This window comes from Leptinotarsa decemlineata, unplaced genomic scaffold (genome assembly GCF_025532065.1).
Source record: "Leptinotarsa decemlineata unplaced genomic scaffold, Ldec_3_MD MMD2_tig00078422_RagTag_RagTag, whole genome shotgun sequence".
Classification (NCBI taxonomy): Eukaryota; Metazoa; Arthropoda; class Insecta; order Coleoptera; family Chrysomelidae; genus Leptinotarsa; species Leptinotarsa decemlineata.
The window spans coordinates 19,527,677-19,547,129 of NW_027412747.1; the positions used below are offsets into that span (position 1 = coordinate 19,527,677).

Sequence of the window (19,453 nt, forward strand, 5' to 3'; positions counted from 1 at the left end):
TGTGTGGCCTGGTATCCAGGCCAATGACAGACTACCTAGTTCTTGTAGCTTTTCTAGGTAGTTCGAGACCAGTTTGGAATTGACCTGCATGGAGCTAATTGCTTTTATAGCTGCATGGCTATCAGAGTATATTGCAATAGTCTTTCCCTCAAGTTCTTGCCTTAGTAACCCTTCTGAGCAGTGAGGTATTGCTGCCGTTTTACCTAAACTTAGTGAGACTCTTGTCTTTGGTTTAGTTACATAGATTCTTCTACACCTTCTCCACTCACTCACTCACAGGGTATCCGGTAAATACAATTCTTGGAATAGCAGTCCGCGTTTGGTGGTCTGGTTTACGTGAGGTTGCTACGGATAGTGTTCCCAGATCTGAAGCAGGTTCTGATGTTATACTCTGACCAAATTCTTCTTTTTCCTTCCGATAATCATTGGTTATATGTTGGTTATATGAGAAAACGTTTAATTTATCAGAAAATAACACGCAAATTTTCTCATTTCGGGTAGAAATAGAAGTATCAAAATTGCCTGTGACGTCACAGAAATTTATCCTCCCTTCCAAACATCGGTTCAGAATGTGAATGATTTTGGCGAATATCTCTACAATAAAGTGTCTGATGTAGAGTATTTGTTTCGTGATATCCCACACACATTCCAAACAACAGGAATACCGGAACAAGAAAAAATCAAATCATGCAATATGAATGAGTTTCACGGTATTGCCACGTTTATATGAAATGTAAATGACGTCATGCACATCGTTTCAACTCCAATTTGAAAAACTATCAAAAGTAAACTATAGAAAATATAAAACATGTAGTTTTTACGTAGGTAGTCTATTGCATAGTTCTTCATTAGTTAAAACATTGTTGAACAGCTTCGAAAAAAATCCAATGTCACATCCAATTACTGTTTTGTTGTTAATCTCTCATTATTTTTTCACCATCTGTTGATGATATTGAATAATTTTTCAAAAGGCACAACATGCTATACAATTTGGTTTCCTCTCAAATATAATTCATTTTGGTGTACACCATCTAAACTCAATCGACTATATTTTTGTGAACTTTCATATATCAATTTTCAATATATTCTTTATTTACTATAATACACCTCTGAACGCTCTGTGAAATATGATCCTGCAGATATTAATCCTCTTCAATGGATATTATATTTCGTATACACGGATTTATACAGGTTATTTCCATGTAAATTTTCGTGCTAGCACTTCAATATCAATCACGGGCTGTAATTTTCAATTTTTCATTGCTCTGAAACTCCATTTTCATAAAAGCGAGGAATCAGTTCCCAGCATCAGGAAATGTTTATAGATATATCCATTTATTGGAGGCAAATCATTTCATGTGAGAGTTCACTTGCTCAATGTAACATATCAAATATCTAGTCAAACGAGTATTCTTTCAGAGAATTCATTAAAAAAATGACAACTGGGTCAACTATTTACAAAGTATATTCAGCGATCAAAAATCTGAACAAATTGACATACTGTCGGCTCTCATCAATAGTTGGATATATCTGAATGGTCGAGAGTTTTTTCTGTTTTTGTTCTTCATAAGTGGAAATATGGTATTACGTACCAAGTAGAATAAGAACCTTATACCCACGAGCGAAAAATTGTAAGCACGAGGCGTTAGCAGAGTGCGATAATTTGCGAGTGGACGTATTTGGCCTTATCCTCGAGGTAAGTACTATACTTTTTCTACGACTGGCCGTCGAAAAAAATGGTACAATATATATGTTTGAGATTATGGCTTTGGATAATGAACTCATTCAGTCAGTGAAAACACAATCAAATGATTTAGTGTCCGACCGAAACTGGCTTTTACGACCGAAACCGAAGAAACTTCCTTACAAGGATTATTTTTGGGGAAAAATAAAGAAAACATTATTATAATCAGTCAGTCTTTATTGTTTTACCTTTAAATCACAACTTTATGGTGTCTTCGATATTATAATCAACATAACAAACCCTCATTTAAGAAAAAATTTTAATTGCATTTTAAAAATATTCAAAATAGGTGAGGTGTTTATTTGAGTAGGTGTATATCCGTCTTTTGTGTATTATTGATGGTTTTTCAAAAAAATTAAACATAAAATCACTTATTTAAGTTATTATATACTATCACAATAGGTACTTAATATTTATGTAATAAACAAAGTGAATCACAAAGTAAGTCGCGACATGATTAGTTACGTGGACGCAGCAAAATATCTTCGTCGCATGTATGAAATTCAACACGCCGAACATGACCTATCACAGTGCGGGAACTCCCGAATGCAGTTTTGGTTTCGGTCGTAGTACCGGCAGGTTTGCCGCCGAAACCGAAACTAAACCGAAACCCGTTTTTTTTTTGCCGAAACTCGACCGAAACCGAAACCGAACTTTCGGTCGAACACTGAAATGATTTAAAAATTGGTGACAATATTACCTACAAATTACTTCATTAGGGTTCATTTTTGTTATAATTATGTAAATTTATAGTTATATTATTACAATTATTTAATGATACTCCGCCGTCGATGTGGGAGGAAGACGGTCTTATTCCGTTTTGTTGAGAATTTCTAACAGTGGGAACATACATGTTTTCAATAATATTTATGAGTACATTTGATGTGTTTCTCATGAATGCCATATAATTATCTACATAACTTTCGGTCACGGTCTGACTTTTCCAGCCAACATGGCGCTTTAATGACATTAGGTCACTCCCTACATCAAATAGGATGGTTGCAGATGATCTGAAGCAGTGCCCAGTATATATTTCGGGGTTTTCCAAATGTAAAAATTTGGCAATAATTTTTGGTTGGTAACCCACCTCATTAAGTCCAAAAACCTGACGACTGCATTTCCCATTTTGATAATTAAAAAAAAATAGGAGTTGTCAACATTTTTTCGTCTCAGGTTACTGTACTTTTCACAAATAATATATAAATTTTTTTCAGCATGCTCCCTCCACAAATAACAATGATCATTGCAACCTAGAAATGAATTTAATTTTTTTTTTAATTTTCAATTGTTTATTTAGTAGCTCTTCAATTTTTAAAGATTTAAAATACAATCCTAGATATTTACAATTATACATGCCACGTTTCCACAGTCACAAAACTTTTCTTTTAATTAGTCAAAAATAAATTATTTTCATAACGCCACACTTTTGAATCATGCCAGATAACTGTAAGTGTCCTTCGATCCTTTCTAAATATTCTTTTTCAATTAGAATATCTATACATTTCCTAATAATGTGGACTCTTGGCTTAAACCTAGAAGAGAGTTGATTGAATACTTCAGCAACCAGTTGCTGATGCTTGAGTACTTTCCTCATCTTCATAATTCGAACTATTGCGGCTTGTATTAATATCTTTCTATCTTCTTCTATGTGTTTGTGAGTGGTTTCTTGTTCCATTTTGAGCTCCGTCTTCATTGGAATATTAATGTTGACGCGAAGTTTTTTATTTCTATATCCTAAATGAAGATTTATAATCGAGTTTGGACTGAGGTCATTGTCGTCATCCTCACATGAAAAAGCTTGGCTTTCAACAGAATTTGCAAAACTTGAACAAGAAAATCGGCTTTGATCTGGGTATTGTCTTCAAGTTGGGCCACTGTCCAACTATCAGATAAATTACATTGGAGTAGTATGGCCATTCGAAATGTTCTAGCTTGCAGAGTATACCTATTCTTGAAACAATTTGTTTTCAGTTCCCCCTTGGACATATTATAAAGCTAATTCAGTTTCCTGCCTGAATGTTGACCCGAGTAAAAGTTTGTAAAGCTATGAACACTTCGCTCCAGCTCGGAAGGCAAACCAAACTTGAAAGACTGTTGAAAAGGCCAAGAACCTGAAGATAATACTAGAATACTGAAATCTATACCTAATGATTCGTTGATTCTAACTAAATGATTCCTAAATTGTTCATTCAAAGCAATATTCTGAAACATCCTTTGCAGCTTTGATGTATAATCAAATCCGCAAGCCTGTTTAAGCTTTGAGATCATAGAGGCTTCCGCATCATCACTAGCTGACATGTGTTGAACCAGTCGTTTGGCCAGCATTTTGCTATAGAATTTTTGAAAAACATATCTGTCTTCTATATATTTAAATACAACCATCACTTGATTCAACGTATCTTCGAGCTCTGCCTCTTTCGCATTTTCATTTGATTTTTTCAGTAAAAGATCACAGTATTTTGCAAGCAGCTCAGGGGTCTTGCTAAATCGGCCACATGCCTTATCCAGTGCTGCTACAAATCCACTATCATTGCTAAAAGCTACCAACACTAAAGCATTGTATTTTTTGTGGACTTCTAGAATTGTGTTGACATATATTTTTGGATCATTATATGCACTCTCCCCGCTATGTGTTGTTCAAGAAGTGTCCTCAACTCCCCCAAACCGTCAGGAATCATCGCGACAAGGCTATACATTCTACCCAAATCTGCGTCTTTGTCATCATCGAGTAGCTGCTGAAATTCTGAATGAAAGACTTTCAAATGCTTTTGTATAAGAACCCGTTCACATAAATTTATATTGTTATATAATTTCTTTTCATCACTACCCTTCGAGAAAAATTACCAATATAAAATTCCAGCAGTGGGATTTGACCTCGGGTTATAGGAAAAATATATGCATTATATACACTTTGATTGACATTCACTTTGTGAATATCAATCAAAAAATTACGAAAATGTCTTTATAATTTCAGACTTCTGAGGAATATATTTGAAGTAAAAATACTATGATGATGTTTTATCATGCATTATTTTCCAATATTATGACCTACGGAATCATATCTTGGGGTGGTTCATATGAAAATTCGTTAAAATATGTCAAGTCTATTCATAAATATGCAATAAAAATAATTTTTAAAAAACTTTTCAGATTTTCATCGAAAGTTTTATTCAGAAAATATTCCATTTTAAATATCAGACGAATATTTTACAAAATCAGTACCATCTATATAAAAAAAACATTTTGCAACTACTGACATGATAAAACATCAGTATGATACAAGATCAAAGACCAATAAAAGCTTTCAAATTGCTGAGTGTAGTCTACATTTAAGGCAACAACACTGCATATGTATTGGTTGTAAAATTTACAATATAATTCCACAAGAAATTAAAAAATTGAGAACAACAGCATTCAAAAAAACATTACATAATTGGATATTAGATAATAGTGAAAAAACTGAAAATGTGCTCACATTGAAATAGTTCAGTTCAACAGATAATTTATTTCGCCCTCATTCATAATAAAATACTTTTGTTGATACATTATTCCTTTTCTATATATTGCTTCATGAACAATATCTATTAACAGTTAACATTATCTTTATTTTTCAACTAACCCTGTCAAACACAAATGTTTACACTTAGCAGACTGTGTTAAAATATTATACATGTAATTAGAATTTTTTAATATTTATAGACATTCATTTGATACATTTGCTAATAAATTTGAATTTTGAATTTGTGAGTGAATGAATAAATTTGAAGAGTTTCAAATAATATAACAATGTCAAATACAAATGCGAACAGGTATATATATTTATCATACATTTGTACTACATTATATATATGGGACAAGTCATATTTCTCCGATATAGTATAAATGTATAGGATTAAAGATAGTTCAAACCTCATGTTACAGTTCACGAGCATGATTTGTTGAGATGTTCATAAGATGAACATTGCATTTGTAAATCCTGAACAGTCTACTTATTCCGTCGCAAATGTTTGTGAGGTGTAACCTTCTATTCTGTTTATCTGTTTAAAATCTGTTTTTCCGTTAATCAGCTGCCGCCCCCATAGGAACGACAACTCTCAGAAGTTGAGAAACTTGTGCGAGCTAAGGACTAACGAGGTCTTACCTTTTTACGTGTGATTCCTAACACGTGGAGACTTTTGAAGAGGAATAGAATTATAGAATTAAAATGGTATACCTTTTAACTGAAGATGACCCTAATCGAAGAACAGAATTCTGCGAAATCATGACGGAAACCACTGCAAGCATCCTACCTATCTCCACAATATTTGTTTCAGTGACGAATGTAGATTTTTTTCAAACGGCAATGTTCACATACAAAATTACCGTTATTGGAGTGACACCAACCCTCACGTTTTCTGGGAAACACATACCAAATATCCAGAAAAAAATGATGTTTGAGCAGGAATATTGGGAAACCATTTTGTAGGACCTCTATTTATTGATCGAAATTCAACAGGGGAACTGTATTTTAATATGCTGGAAATTACGGTTAACCCTCTGGTCACTGAAATCGTAATGGCGCTAATATCTTAGAGACAACAAGAACTTCAATTTGAAATGGAGCACCCCAACGTAGGGTTCAGAAATGAACACGAAGTTTGAAAATTCTTCCATCTCTGACCAGTTATCGACACCATTTTGACGAGATTAATATATAGGGTCTTCCAACGGAGACTTGTCTATTGATAACGATCATCTTGTTGCAGCTACAGCTGTCAAATCAGTTGTCATTTATTCAGTTTGTTTTGCCAAATTATCGGGAACAAATATAGCATCCAACAATACGTGCAAATGATATAATTGTTTATTCAAATACAGTGTTCTGTTAGGGCAACGTACTTCACCCATTTTAGGGTCGCTATAACACTCGTACGTCGACAAAACGCAAGATCTGCCAAAGACATCGCTGCTATTTATGAGAGTGTGCAGGCAGTCTCTCACAAGAACTCGGTCTTTCACAGACCACAACTTGGCCAATTTTCCATCCTATCTTGGGCCTCCACCCATATAAAATTCAACTGACCCAGGAACTGGAAGTAAACGACCATTGACATGTGTATTCGCTGAATGGGCTCTGGAGCAGTTGGCAACTGATCCTAGTTTCCATCGAAAAATCATTTACAGCGATGAGGCCCTATCTTGATGAATGGATAAGTGAACAAAGAAAATTGTTGAATTTGTGATGATATCAATCCACATGAGATCCCAGAACGTCCAATGCATCTCGAAAAAGTAACTTTTTTGTGTCAAGGCGGCGTCATTGGTTCATATTTCTTTGAGAATAGCGTTGGCCAGGCTATCACTGATAACGACGAGCGCTATAGGTCGATCTGTATCTGTATCTGTAGAGTAGGGAGGGTGAGTGTAGACCCATAGCACTTAGGCCACATGTGACCCATTGTACATCCTCCCGAGGAGTTGTCCTCCTAGGTCATCATCCATCGTGTCCTTTCCAGGTCACTAGGAGACATCTCCTTTATATTGGCAGGTGTAGGCCAAGACTCACCGAACACACACTCTCTTTGGCAACCTTGAGGTGTCTCACGGTGGCCTTCGCGAATGTTTTGGATGGTGCAGCGACATTACTGTGATTGCGCGGTTTATTCAACCTTCTCGGGATTCCATCCAAGGAGGGAGCTTTCCTTCAGGGCTTCTGTGCTAAACAGTCACTACACTGCGACCTTTGCAGGTCTATTGTGTGTGCAATTTCTGCAGGGGTAGCCGGTTCCTTGCCTTTATTCCAGGTGAAGCTCTTAGCGCCCGCCGCAGAAAGTGCCCTTGCTGTTGGAGGTGGAATGGGGGAGGAGAAAGGTGCACTTAGAGTTGCTGCTACTCCCGCCTCTTTCGCTCTCTTTCTCCTTCTGGCCTCGGTGCCGCAAATACGCTTACGCCTTGGCCTTTCTATTACATCACGAGGTGATCTGCTATGTTCAGCCTCATTCCAAGCGGTAGATTGGGGTGGACATTTCTGTTCATCCCCAGCCACCGCCTCAGATTGAGGTGAGCACTTCTGTCCAGCTTCGGGATTGGTTTTTGTTGTTTGTGTTCTTGTGTTTATTTCATTCATGTGTGTTCCCACGAGTAGCAAGGGAAGAGTTGGTCACATCTGGCAGAGCCCCTTTTTAACAGAGGTAGGCTGATTACAATGGGGTATAGCCCAGTTTCCCAAGGAGATCGTTAGTGACCGCATATTACCCTACGGCCATTCAGATGTCGGCACAATTCCTTACACCTTAGCTTGGGTAGGCTGATCCACGGTGGCATGTTTCGCAAAGGCTTCTGAGGAGTTTCAGTTTCGGTCACCCTAGTTACTTCTTCCACTGACCAAGAGTCCAGCGACCCTGTCTGTAAGGCCACATTGACTTCCCGGACAGGGCCTCTAGTCCCCTGGCTGTTCCCCTATCCGCCACCTGGGGACGCGCTCGATTACCCCAACCAACGTTATTACAGGTCGATGATTGCTAACTTTTTCTGGCCTGAATTGAATGATATGGATACCAACGACATGTGGCTTCAACAGGGCAGCGCTACGTGAGATCGTACGATTTGCCTCGTTAGGCTTTTTTGTAGCAGTTCTCAAAGAGGTTCACAAAGCCACGATAACCCATAACATCGTTCAAGTTCAGCCTGATTAATGCAACAATTAATAATTTCGACGATATCCCATACACACTTTGCTTTATTCAAATTTGAAGATAGGAAGCGCCTGATGAAAGACGCTGTAGATGCTAGAGAAAACTAGCTCTTACTGTTAGCGGTAGTTGTTCACATTGTTTACAAGTTGAACACTGTGTTTGAATTCTCTCCATTTCACTTGGTTCAATTAACGAATAGATTTAAACGAACGCTATCATTGGTTCGGCATTTCGTACAAGGCCACATGTATATTTCCGTTAACGACAAGCGTACAAACCACCACATAGCCGTTGGACACCTTGCCGCAGCCTTAATTAACACTAACCAAATTTTGGGCTTTGCACAAAACCGTTCTCCGAAATGAAATTGCGATTCATGTTTGCCGTGCAGAACAGAATGCGTGACATTTTTACCAAAGAGCCGAATATCCGGATTGAGATATGAAATCGGCGGAGCGGTTCACTACAATCCCTAATTTCATCGGTTTTCATATTGATTGACGTTGAGAATATGATGGGAATTGATGAGAGATGATAAAAAACTGTTCATCGTTGGTAGATTGGTAGACCACGTCATCTGGACCAGGAATAACTAGTCATAAAAGCAGTTATAATGGTTATCAAATCAGATTCGATCGAAAAACATTTATAGGAATGGAATGAAAATGAAATCCGAATGTGACATCAATTGGTCTGAGGATCCAGTAAAGAACTGAAAGTATTGGCGAATGAAAGCAGGATGTCCCAAAACACGGTAATAGAAGATTCATATATGGGCTTTGAACTAGCTGTGTTGATACTAAAGTTTTGACAATCAGAGTCAAAATACGTGAGGAATACTGAAATATATTCCTAAGAAAAAAAGGCAAAGCTCCAGAATAATATCATCTCAGAAAGAAACTGAAGTAGTACTTTGGAACAGCTGTGCTCAGAATGATTGAAGAGCTGGATACTGAGACCTCAGCTGCAGATAATGCATTACAGAAACAAAAACAGCACACCATGACTATTGCCAGTTTAGCATCTTGGTTGATATGGATAACATCAGAGATGGGACCTTCAGTAATTCAAAGCAGCACTAGTTTCCTAGCAGTAAAAGTTGTGGGAAGAAAAGTTGTGTATACATCCTAATGAGTTGAGATCTGCTTATCGAAACCTCCCGCAACTTGAATCCTGATTCAGATCATCATCTACAGAACCTCCGATAAAGTTCTGAGAGTAATTGAATACTAGAATGATGTAATGGTCTATATTTTCATCAAATCTATAAATTTGTCAACTCCTCAATTCTCAAGGATACAAATTTTTCTGGAGTTCCTTCAAGAAACCCCAAGTTCATCGAATTCTCTAGTAATTAATACATAGACACCTTAACACATGACATGTAATGGGTACATTTTCAAAAATTCCTAAACTCTGTTCCTCTTTCATTCTTCTCAATTGCTTTAAGAATGGATGAAAATTTTTATTGAGAGGGGGTTAAAGTTTCACGAAGTTTCATTACTACGGATTTGATGATTTCATAATATTTTCAAGACGTAGCAGAGATGAATATTTCAGTTGTAAATTATTAGTAATTCACATACTTGAAAAAGCTCGTTGTCGTGTGGTTCAGATATAATATTCTATCTGGAAGATGATAATTTGAGTGACAGTAGATTTTCCTTTCAGTGTGGTCCCACATAAAGTTCAGGTATTGGACCTTCTGGAGAATGTCTTCAATTTTCAGCTCATAGAGGTCTGTGTTCATCATAAAGATTAAATTTTTATTGTCGGCAGCTGAAATCTTTGACATTTTTTCGTCAGAACACTCAAAAAAATTCCTTACTCACGGTTGACCATAATGTGGAAATGGCTCTTTATTTGGATGCTCTCTAATTTTCCACCTGAATTATTCTGCTTGAGTCTGTAGATTGAATTATCATAGAAATGAAAAATTAGGCCAGAGATGTTGAGAAAGTTTTGAAATTTAAGTATTTTTCAAGCTTCTTTCACCTTGGTGGATACGATAGAATCTATATCGAAAATATTGATAGGTACGTGGCTATTTTTTTCAGATCCTCAGTAGAACCTTGTTTCCTCAACAATCATTCGTCAAGAAATAGAAAAACTGAAACATAAGGCGTGGAACAAATCAAAAACGAACACTTTTCTCAAATACAAGAGCTAGAATACTCTGTTCAACACCAACCAAGATGCAATTCGTTTTCTTCATTTACTGAAGGCGACAACTTGGTTGGTGAAGAAGCTGGTTTTGAAATTTTACCCGAAACAAGTTTGTTGGATATTGTTAGGTGAAGATTTTCTTGAAGTCTGGCTTCTTGACGCACATTTCTAGACCATGCCTCAGAACTTCTTTTCCTCTCTCGTGTTTTTTCTTTCACTGCAATTTTGTTTCTTCCTATGCCTTTCACCTTTTTGGTGCTTGGTACTATATTATTAATGGGTTCTAATTCGGCGCCTGACCCTGCATTGTTGATGTTTTCAATTCCTGGACATCATTCCTTTTAGATTCCACGACATCGGCGGTGGATGCACATCTTCACCAGCAGCAGGAGGTTGCATATCTTAATAAGGATCTAGAGGTGATTTTTGATTGGGGAGAAAGTAACAAGGTTCAATTCAATACCACAAGAAGCCAGGCATGGGTTTCTTCCAAAAAGATCAATGTTTGCGAACCGGATATAATAATGTCAAGTCAGCCAATTCCACTTTCTGCTTTGATAAGTTTGTTGGGGGGTCGAAATGGACACCAATATGTCTTGGCACAATCATGTTGCAGGAATTGCAAAGACTGCTTTTCAAAAGCTTGGAACCCTGCTCGTAACCAGAAAACTGTACACACTTGCAGCCTTGATAGTCTGGAACACCGAAGATAGGTGGAAAATTTGTCCCTCTTATGTTAGTAGGTTCGATACCAGGTGTTTTTTTGTTTTCAAAACACGATAAAAATGAAGGTTTCCCAAACTGTCGGATGGGCTTCGATATTTAGCCCTCATGAAATTTTACATTTCTATTAGTATTTATCTTAAAACGCAAAATACAGGATGTAACATAAATACGATGAAATATTCAAGTGACGTATTCCCGAGACCAATTTAGGGAAAAAAGTCATCACAAACTTGTGTCCAAAAATGCTTCATCTTGAAGATACAGGGTGTGGAATCTGAAATTTTTGTTCGTTTTTTAGAAATAACTTTTGCAAAAAATAAGTTATCTACACGGTATTTGGTAGCCAGGTTTTTTTGGTGTGATGAACCGTGATTTCGTATCAATGTTTATGTTAGATCTAGAGGGCGCTGTGTATGCTGTTATTATTTATTTCAAAAGACCCTATCTTTTCTGAAAGTGAATTTTTGGTATTTTTTATGAAAAAAAATAATCCTCATTTTTCGAGTAAAAAAAGTACAACTCCTCAACAACGTTGAAGATGATTGTTTTCGAAATATCTACAATTTTCTTCATAGATGTATATTGCTTAGCTCCTAGGGAACTGAGTGGAGTTGCTGAGAACATTACAGAAATTGAGTATGAGCTCGTCAAAATAAACAACTTTTCTTTCCAAAATGTTTATCGAAAACTCATTCGTTATCGAGATACAAATGAATAAAATTGCAAAAATCTTATGACAAAAACCAACAATGTTTAGAAAAACTTTTGTATTTCAAATACGAATAATTTTTCGATAAGGTTGTTTATTTTGACAAGATCCACCACGTACCCAGTTTTTGTAATGTTCTCAGCAACTTCACTTAGCGCCCTAGAAGCTGAGTAATATGCATCGATATAGAAAATTATCAATCAATCAATTAATCAAACATTTATTGAATCAGTTTTCATTTACAATCACATTAGGCAAACATCATCATAAAATACTTGCTGATACAACAGGTCAAACTATTATAAAAAAACAAATACAAAGCATAACTTAAATGAAAATAAAATTAATAAGCTACAATCAAATTATGATTATGATTCAAGGAGAAACTCATCCACAGAGTAGTATGCTTTCTGCAATAGAAAAACCTTAAGCTTCCTTCTAAAGACATTGATGTTTGAGGACTTAATGTCATTACTAAGCTTATTATATAGTTTTATCCCACAGCACATGGGGTGATTCTTCAATACTGTCAATCTACTATAAGGCTGATAAAGTTGAAGGTTATTTCTGGTGAAATGTTCATGGATTTGCTCATTTCTAGGAATAATTGAAATATTGTTTCTTATATATATATCAGAGTTTGATAGATATACAAACTAGGCATTGTTAATACACTATAACGAATGAATAATGGCCTGCAGTTTGCACTTGAAGATGCCCCAGCCAGAATTCTGATTACCTTTTTCTGAATAACATACACTTCATCAGCTTTAGCTGATAAGCCCCACTGTTCAAGACCATAGGAAATCACTGACTGAATTAAACTGTGGTATAAAAGCATGAGAACATCAAAAGAGACTGTTTGTTTCAACCTACGAAGTAAATATATATGTTTACTGAGCTTCAGTTTGACACTATCAACATGGAAACTCCAGGTAAGTTCATTATCAATATCAACACCCAAGAATTTAGTACAAATAACTTGATGTAAAGTTTCATTATTTAATCTTACCAAATAGCTTTTATCAATAGTTATATTTTTAGTAAAAAAGTTGAGCATTTGAGATTTGGCAGCAGGCCATTTGTAGAACACAACTCCCCAATTTGATCAGTTACTTCATTAGCTTTGACAATTACTTAGGACATAGTTTCCGCAGATATCAAGATGTTAGTGTCATCCGCAAAAATTATAATAATGGAAGCTTTCGAACAAAATTTTGGAAGATCGTTAATGAAAACCAAAAATAAAAGAGGTCTTAAAACAGAGCCTTGAGGTACCCACTTACTATACCTTCCCTAACAGAGTTAATTCCATTCACACAGACCAGCTGACTACGGCCAGTCAGGTAAGATCTAACCCAATTCAATGCAGGACCACGTATACCATAAAACTGCAATTTGTGTAGCAGTATGTCATGGTCAACGAGGTCAAAAGCTTTGCTCAAATCAAAAAATAACCCCAGAGTCTGCTGTTTGTTTTCCAAGATTTCCAGCACATGTTTCATGAGTTGATCAATTGCACCAACAGTGGATTTATTTCTTCTATAAGCATTCTGACTAGAAGAAAATAATCTGAATGATTCAAAGTAATCATATAATCTTTGACAGAAACAGTATTCAATAATCTTAGAAAACTGACTAAGTAGCGATATAGGCCTGTAAGATGCACAGTCAGATCTCGAGCCCTTATTTTTATATATTGGCAAAACCTTTGACATTTTCAGTATATCAGGAAACCTCCCCTCTATGAAAGTGGAGTTAACTATATGAGTCAAAAGCTCAGAAATTACATTGGCAACGTTTTTTATAACAAGACCAGGAATTTCATCAATACCGGATGATTTTTTCTTACAAACTTTTTTGATAACTTGTTCAATTTCCATCTTAGTTGCTGGATTGATATTTTTAGTATCAGGTTTGGATATGCTACCGCTAACAGTTGAAAAATACTCACTAAAAAGGTTGCATATAGCAAAATCATCAGAAAGAAGGACCCCATCTTCAGCACTTTCTAGACAAGGTATTGCATTGCCAGAATAACCAGTCTGGATTTCCTTGATGATTTTCCAGGATTATTTCACTTTATTATCAGCAGAAGAGATTCTATCATCATTGCTTGTTTTCTTAGCATGTTTCAATTTATCCTGATATATTATTTTAAGTTCTTGATATTCCCTCTGATATAAACCATTTTTATATACTTTGTTCAGCTCAGATTACTCGGTTAACCTTCTACTGATTTCTCTCAACTCAGTAGTTATCCACCTGGAGTCACCAGATTTTTTTATCTTGACTACCTTTTTTGGAAATGAACTATCAAAATAATAGGAAACTTTATTATAAAACTATCAAACTTAGAATTTGCTTCAACTGAGTCATACACTGAACACCAATCAGTCTCCAGCAGTAAACTAGAAATCTTCTCAATATTGTAGTCATTGAAACATCTCTTGTGAGTTTCTTGGTTATGGTCAACCTGATCATAGCAGAAAGTTGCCAGCTGGAAAGTGTGATCAGACATATAGGAATGATTAATGGAGTAACTAATAGGATTAGAAGTAGACAAAATATTATCAATACAAGTTGCTGAATCACCCCATATACGAGTAGGTTCACTTATAATAGCACTAATGTTATGTGGCTCAAGTATATTTATGAAGTCAGTTCTCTCATTAGTAAACCTTAACATATCTATGCTAAAGTCACCACAAGCTATTAATTCTAAGTTTTTATACTTATTATACAACATCTCAAGTGATCGATCAAATGAATCAAAAAAAGTTAAAGTATCACCAAGAGGTGATCTATACACCGATAAAATTATGATAGTTTTATTCTTACCGTTTAACGCTTGCACATATCTCAATATCTTGCTCTATACTAAATTCTATAGGAATGTTATTTACTTGCAAGGATTTTTAGCAAAAATGCATACCCCTCCCCTGATACGTTTCTCCCTACAAAAAAAAGAGATTAAATTATAGTCAGTTATTTGAAAAGATGAACACTCTTGTGATTTAAACCAGCTCTCACTAATACATAGAATATCTGGAGAATGTTTGTCTAAAATTATCTCCAAATCAAGTGACTTATTGTAACAACCCTGTACATTGAAGTGCATCACACACAATTCAGCACAGATTTCAAGTTTACATGTACTCTTGTCAACTACTTGACTGCTACTGGGCTTCGAAAAATCCTGACAACTGAGAACTCCTTGTGTATCATTTGATATAACTGGAACTAAGTTGTAGTTGCAGTTTGTTTGGATGGATGAAAATTTTCTCTAAACTTAAACCTCCTGATTACGGATCCCTCTGGCCAGATGGTTGGTTCGTATACTTCCTGGACCTTGTCTAAAGGAAAAGTTACTTTGTGAGTAAATCTTCAGACTTTACATCAGCACCAATACGAGAAACGTGCAAATGTCCCAATTTTGGAATTGTTTTAAAATTTGCGGATTTATTGCTACCAAGTATAGGTTTGTATTTATTTACATTGTTTTTATGTGGGGAATACCTACTGGGATTTTCACCAGTTTTTACTTCAAATTCGTTATCAGAAGACAGAGTTTTGTTCGGTATGTTGTTCACCTTTTTCACTGTATGGCTATGAAGTTTTTTTGGAATTTATGAAATTATAAATAGGTATCTCGAAAACTATCATCTCCAGCGTTGTTGACGGAGTGTACCTTTTTTACTTGGGAAAGGTGTGAGAATTGAGTTTTTTCATGGAAAGTACCAAAAGTTTACTGTCAAAAAAGATAGGGCAATTTGAAATAGATAATAATAGTGTACGCAGCGCCCTCTAGATATTACATGAATATCAATACGAATTTATGATTTCCCGCGTCAAAAAAACACGGGTATTTCGTGTTGATCTTACTTTATGCATATTCTTTATGCAAACATATTCAATTCCAACATTATGTGTCTCAGAAAAGAAGCATTTCTGGACAAGATCATATAGACGTATTTTATATTGTCTCAGAAATACGTTACTTGATAATTTTAACGTACTTTCGTTACACCCTGTACTGAAAAAAGAACTTCTAGCACCAAACCACAGATATATATTCCACTGGATGAAAATCATCTTTATTTTTTGATGAAGTTTTTTCCGTCAATGGAAATAGTACGATATTGGTGTATTTTGGATTCATTTTCTATTTATTGTTGTCAGGAAGCAAATGAAGTTATGAGGAACTGAATATGAAAGTTATTCTGAAAAGTGTTTGATAAGTTTATGAATACATAATGGGAACGAATTCCAAAAGTAAATCCAAACTACTACGAGTACATTGATCCACTGCTAGGAATGTTCAACAGACCACAGTATTGTAAAAGTCCTATTACAATACAAACGACTTCGTTTCATTTCCTTCGCACTTGGAGATCCATTATTCAAAAGAGAAACATGTGAATGAGTTTCATTCAGTGAGAAATGAAAGGGCTGTCTTAATATATCTAAATAAACTAATTATACTCTGAAAGCTCTCAAACGATATGGGACGGACTGACTCATGTGCATATGACTAGTATTTGGTCTCAATATTAGTGGAATAAAATGAACTCTGAATCCTCTTTGATTGAGAGAGTGTTATATAGTTGCTTGAAAATAGTATTTGTGCACTGAAGAGCATGGTACAAGGTGATTTTGTTATGATTTATTGCCTCATATTCATTTGAGAATGATGTAGAGACAGTTCCCCATATGTGAAAATGGAGGAGTGGCAATATTCCGACAAAAACACGTCTTTGAAATGACAACAGAATCAGGAGAAGCAGTTTGGTCTTTTAGCTACATATCCACTATATTTATCCAAATTTCAATTACAGCACTGAATGGCTGAAGGATCAAAGAATTCGGACTGTAAGAACTGAGGACTATGACGCATCGCGCGTGGTGGAAGGGAAAGCGCCGCTATTTTGAAGACGTTTTGCTGCGAGTAGATCTCCTAAAAACAGACATTAGATCACCCGAAATCGGTTGTTCGTGATCTACTCCATATCATTTATGAGACTACTCGCAGAAAGAATATAAATTTAATATCCACTGGGGTGTTATCCGGAGAAATGGTTGTTTTCCAATAGGTGTTTACCAGACTCTACAGTGTAGAAAACGTTCTTCCTTCTGAGCGAATTTTTGTCAAGGTCATTATTATTAGTAACCATTAGATGGAGTAACTGGCTCCACTCAGGGAGTTGATGTGAGATTATGTGGAAGGAATAATACAAACCTATTGAAGATAGCCGGATTTTTGGTTTTTATACTCATATGAATGGAAAATCATTGAATGGTTTTCAATGCTCCAGAACATTCCACATCATTTCAGAATCTCACGGTATATTCTTGATAATTTTGGAAACAAATCTGCGCCTTCGGGTTATTTGTATCTGCATCTGTAGAGTAGAGAGAGTGAGTGTAGCCCTACAGCACTTAGGCCACATGTGACCCATTGTACATTCTCCCAAGTAGTTGTCCTTCTTGTCTTTTCCAGGAAGGTGGACAGGTCTCTGGGAGATATCTCCTTTATATCGGCAGGTGTGGGACAAGACTCGCCGAACACACACGCTCTTATTGACGATGATCTCGGACATTCGCATAGGATATGCCTGAGAGTTTCATCTTCCTTCTCACACATCCTGCATAGAGGTGTATCCACTAGCCCTATATTGTGGAGGTATTTCCTTAGTTGACAGTGGCCAGTCAGAAATCCTACCGTCAAGCGTAGATTTTTCCTGGTCATCGCCAGATATTTCTTCGGCGCCAGCTTCCCAGGGTGATCCTGGCAAGATTGAATCCTTTAATTTCATTCCATCCCTTCAGGGATTGAGCATGGGTGTGACGTTTGACTAGTTCCGCAATTGTCGAAGTCATCAGGCCGTGGGTGCCACTGGGTCCTAAAATTCTTAGTCCAGCCGCTTCCTTGGCTAAAGAGTCGGCAATGGATTAAAGGGATTAAAGGGCAGTGGATTAAAGGGCACAACTCCTGTTGTGCCCTTTAATCCACCTCAGGATAATGTTATTATCTATCGAGGCTTTGGCTAAATCTTGGTGGCACTCTAGTACTAGTCCTGAGGTAACACGTTATCTGTTCAAGGCTAATAGGGCTTGTCTGCTATCAGTACAGATTGTTATGTTTTGCCAGAAATTCCTTTCCTGGTTATTTCTTTTGTGGCAATTGAGATACCAGACATTTCTGTTTGAACCACGCTGGTATTTTTTCCTATTCTCAACTTAATCCTTAGGATTAATAATATAATAATATTTATTGATTTTTTAGAACATTCCAATATACATACATCATTTTGAAAATATATAAATGAATGACATAAATAACGAAAATGGTGATATGATAGAAGAAAAAAAAATAATGGAAACCATTTTTCAATGATTCCAAAATGATTTCAACATGAGGATATACATAATAAATATATTACCAAACAGGAAAAAAAATCAAGTATGATATTTCATATAGTTTATGTGTTTTTTTAATTGGAAAACAAACAAACTTCATTTGAAAAATATATTACAACATGTTTCGCTAAGATATTAGCTTATTTATATTGTAATTTTTGAAATTGCTATGGATCTTCATCAAGTAACGGCCGAATCAATCAGAAAAAAAAAATAAAAAGTTTTATTGAATCTTTCAACGAAAGTGTGAGCTTGTTATACTCATTCAAAACTTTATAAAATGAAGATTTCATCGTACTAGTCAAATTAGTTCGAGGAAGGTGGAATTTTTCGGAGCTACTCGCTCTTGTTAAGTGGTTATGGATTTGAGATTTATATACAGGCTGATTCACGGTGGATGGCACATTAGACGTTTCTGGTGAACCAGACAACGGATCACTTTGAAAATTTAATGGAGGGCATATTCGGACATTCTCTAGCCAACTAAAATATGTTCGACAATGCGGTGTTGCCGCTTCTATTAGAAATCAGTAGCAACTTTGATTTTTCAAATGGAACACTCTGTATATAATATTATTTTTGGAATCTCCAACAATTGCCCGACAACTTTTCTTGATATTTTCCTATACCTATCTGTTACCGTTTTCGAAATAAAAATTAATTTCAATTTTTTTCTTCGAAAATCATGACTTCTAAAAATGCCGATATCTTTTAGTTAAGAAGTACTATGATTTCAAAATTTGGTTTGGAGTTAGGTGATACTTGGACACTTCCCACACGTTGGCATGTTTACTGAGGATACACTACAAAAACACAATTCTGTCTATTTTCCACGATATTTCATATATTCAATTTTTATCAGCTTAACGAATGCTGTCAAAAAAATCAATAATATGCTTATTAGAATATCCGAATTCCCCAATATCAATAAAATGAAACTCAATATGAACAAAACCAAATCAATGATCATAACCACTCAATATAAATATAATCTAATCGATCCATAAACCATAA

General features: G+C 35.7%; 1 pseudogene; it reads right to left on the reverse strand.

Annotated features, from left to right (window-relative positions):
* Nucleotides 1-3,175: 3,175 nt before the first annotated feature.
* LOC111506439 (cullin-1 pseudogene) lies at nucleotides 3,176-6,631 on the reverse strand (annotated as a pseudogene).
* Nucleotides 6,632-19,453: the final 12,822 nt, after the last annotated feature.